Consider the following 4,166-nt stretch of genomic DNA (forward strand, 5'->3'; position numbering starts at 1 on the left):
GTCAGTTACCCTGGAAACAGGGCAGTCAGTCACCCTGGAAACAGGGCAGTGAGCAATCCCAGAAAGAGGGCAGTCAGTTATCCCGGAAACAGGGTGAACAGTTACCCTGGAAACTGGGCAGTCAGTTACCCTGGAAACAGGGCAGTCAGTTACCCTGGAAACAGGGTGATCAGTTACCCTGGAAACTGGGCAGTCAGTTACCCTGGAAACAGGGTGATCAGTTACCCTGGAAACTGGGCAGTCAGTTACCCTGGAAGCAGGGCAGTCAGTTATCCTGGAAACAGGGCAGTCAGTATTCCTGGAAACAGGGCGGTCAGTTACCCCGGAAATAGGGCGGTCAGTTATCCTGGAAACAGGGCAGTCAGTTACCCCGGTAACAGGGAGATCAGTTACCCCGGAAACAGGGCGGTCAGTTACCCTGGAAACAGGGCAGTCAGTTACCCTGGAAACAGGGCAGTCAGTTATCCTGGAAACAGGGCAGTCAGTTATCCTGGAAACAGGGCTGTCTGTTATCCAGGAAACAGGGCGGTCAGTTACCCCGGAAATAGGGAGGTCAGTTATCCTGGAAACAGGGCGGTCAGTTACCCCGGAAACAGGGAGATTAGTTAACCCGGATACAGGGCAGTCAGTCACCCTGGAAACAGGGCAGTCAGTTATCCTGGAAACAGGGTGGTCAGTGACCCCGGAAACAGGGTGATCAGTTATCCTGGAAACAGGGCGGTCAGTTACCCCGGAAACAGGCCAGTCAGTTATCCCGGAAACAGGGTGGTCAGTTATTTTGGAAACAGGGCAGTCAGTTATCCCGGAAACTGGGCAGTCAGTTACCCCGGAAACAGGGCAGTGAGTTACCCTGGAATCAGGGCAGTCAGTTATCACGGAAACATGGCATTCAGTTATCCCGGAAACAGGGAGATCAGTTACTCTGGAAACAGGGCAGTCAGTTACCCCGGAAACATGGCAGTCAGTTACCCTGTAAACAGGGCAGTCAGTTACCCTGGAAACAGGGCAGTTAGTTACCCTGGAAACTGGGCAGTCAGTTACCCTGGAAACAGGGCAGTCAGTTATCCCGGAAAAAGGGTGATCAGTTACCCTGGAAACTGGGCTGTCAGTTACCCTGGAAACAGGGCAGTCAGTTTCCCCGGAAACAGGGCAGTCAGTTACCCCGGAAACAGGGCAGTCATTTACCCTGCAAACAGGGCAGCCAGTTATCCCAGAAACAGGGCAGTCAGTTATCCCGGAAACAGGGTGATCAGTTACCCTGGAAACACGGCATTCAGTTACCCCGGCAACAAGGCAGTCAGTTACCCCAAAAACAGGGCAGTCAGTTATGCCGGAAACAGGGCAGTCAGTTATCCCGGAAACTGGGTGATCAGTTACCCTGGAAACTGGGCAGTCATTTACCCTGGAAACAGGGCAGTCAGTTACCCCAGAAACATGGCAGTCAGTTACCCTGGAAACTGGGCATTCAGTTACCCTGGAAACAGGGCAGTCAGTTTCCCTGGAAACAGGGCAGACAGTTATCCTGGAAAAAGGGCGATCAGTTACCCTGGAAACAGGGCAGTCAGTTATCCCGGAAACAGGGCAGTCAGTTATCCCGGAAAAAGGGTGATCAGTTACCCTGGAAACTGGGCAGTCAGTTACCCTGGAAACAGAGCAGTCAGTTTCCCCGGAAGCAGGGCAGTCAGTTACCATGGAAACAGGGCAGTCAGTTACCCCGGAAACTGGGCAGTCAGTTACCCTGGAAACAGGGCAGTCAGTCACACTGGAAACAGTTTAGTCAGTTACCCCGGAAACATGGTGATCAGTTACCCCGGAAACTGGGCAGTCAGTTGCCCTGGAAACAGGGCCGTCAGTTACCCTGGAAACAGGGCAGTCAGTTAACCTGGAAAAAGGGCAGTCAGTTATCCTGGAAACAGGGCTGTCAGTTATCCTGGAAACAGGGCGGTTAGTTACCCCAGAAACAGGGAGGTCTGTTATCCTGGAAACAGGGCGGTCAGTTACCCCGGAAACAGGGTGATCAGTCACCCCGGAAACAGGGCAGTCAGTTACCCTGGAAACAGGGCAGTCAGTTATCCTGGAAACAGTGTGGTCAGTGACCCTGGAAACCGGGTGGTCAGTTACCCCAGAAACAGGGCAGTCAGTTACCCCGGAAACAGTGTGATCAGTTATCCTGGAAACAGGGCAGTCAGTTAGCCTTGAAACAGGGCCGTCAGTTACCCTGGAAACAGGGCAGTCAGTTAACCTGGAAACAGGGCTGTCAGTTATCCTGGAAACAGGGCCGTTAATTACCCCAGAAACAGGGAGGTCAGTTATCCTGGAAACTGGGCAGTCAGTTACCCTGGAAACAGGGCAGTCAGTTATTCCGGAAACATGGTGATCAGTTACCCTGGAAGCTGGGCAGTCAGTTACCCTGGAAACAGCCAGTTAGTTATCCTGGAAAGAGGGACGTCAGTTATCCCGGTAACAGGGTGATCAGTTACCCTGGAAACTGGGCAGTCAGTTACCACGGAAACAGGGTGGTCAGTTACCCTGGAAAGGAGGCAGTCAGTTACCCCGGAAACAGGGTGGTCAGTTACCCTGGAAACAGGACAGTCAGTTACCTCGGAAACAGTGTGTTCAGTTACCCTGGAAACTGGGCAGTCAGTTTACCCGGAAACAGGGCAGTCAGTTACCGTGGAAACAGGACAGTCAGTTACCCCGGAAACAGGGCAGTCAGTTATCCTGGAAACAGGGCAATCAGTTATCCTAGAAACAGGGCGGTCAGTTACCCCAGAAATAGGGCGGTTAATTATCCTGGAAACAGGGCGGTCACTTACCCCGGAAACAGGGAGATCATTTACACCGGAAACAGGGCAGTCAGTTACCCTGGAAACAGGGCAGTCAGTTATCCTGGTAACAGTGTGGTCATGACCCTGGAAACAGGGTGGTCAGTTACCCCAGAAACAGGGCAGTCAGTTACCCCGGAAACAGTGTGATCAGTTATCCTGGAAACAGGGCAGTCAGTTAGCCTGGAAACAGGGCAGTCAGTTATCCTGGAAACAGGTTGATCAGTTACCCCGGAAACAGGTCAGTCAGTTACCCTGGAAACATGGCAGTCAGTTACCCTGGAAACAGAGCAGTCAGTTACCCCGGAAACTGGGCAGTCAGTTACCCTGGAAACAGGGAAGTCAGTCACCCTGGAAACAGTTTAGTCAGTTACCCCGGAAACATGGTGATCAGTTACCCCGGAAACAGGGCAGTCAGTTCCCCTTGAAACAGGGCCGTTAGTTACCCTGGAAACAGGGCAGTCAGTTAACCTTGAAAAAGGGCAGTCAGTTATCCTGGAAACAGGGCTGTCAGTTATCCTGGAAACAGGGCGGTTAGTTACCCCAGAAACAGGGAGGTCAGTTATCCTGGAAACTGGGCAGTCAGTTACCCTGGAAACTGGGCAGTCAGTTATTCCGGAAACAGGGTGATCAGTTACCCTGGAAGCTGTGCAGTCGGTTACCCTGGAAACAGCCAGTTAGTTATCCTGGAAAGAGGGACGTTAGTTATCCCGGTAACAGGGTGATCAGTTACCCTGGAAACTGGGCAGTCAGTTACCACGGAAACAGGGTGGTCAGTTACCCTGGAAACTGGGCAGTCAGTTTACCCGGAAACAGGGCAGTCAGTTACCGTGGAAACAGGAAAGTCAGTTACCCCGGAAACAGGGCAGTCAGTTATCCTGGAAACAGGGCAATCAGTTATCCTAGAAACAGGGCGGTCAGTTACCCCGGAAATAGGGCGGTTAGTTATCCTGGAAACAGGGCGGTCAGTTACCCCGGAAACAGGGAGATCAGTTACACCGGAAACAGGGCGGTTAGTTACCCTGGAAACAGGGCAGTCAGTTAACCTGGATATCGGGCAGTCAGTTAACCTGGAAACAGGGCAGTCAGTTATCCTGGAAACAGGGCATTCAGTTATCCTGGAAACAGGGCGGTCAGTTACCCTGGAAATAGGGCGGTCAGTTACCCGGGAAACAGGGAGATCAGTTACCCCTGAAACAGGGCAGTCAGTTACCCTGGAAACAGGGCAGTCAGTTATCCTGGAAACAGGGTGGTCAGTTACCCTGGAAAAAGGGTGGTCAGTTACCCCGGAAACAGGGTGATCAGTTATCCTGAAAACAGGGCGGTCAGTTACCCCGGAAT

The sequence above is a fragment of the Heterodontus francisci genome, unplaced genomic scaffold (assembly GCF_036365525.1).
Source record: "Heterodontus francisci isolate sHetFra1 unplaced genomic scaffold, sHetFra1.hap1 HAP1_SCAFFOLD_83, whole genome shotgun sequence".
In the NCBI taxonomy this organism is placed as follows: Eukaryota; Metazoa; Chordata; class Chondrichthyes; order Heterodontiformes; family Heterodontidae; genus Heterodontus; species Heterodontus francisci.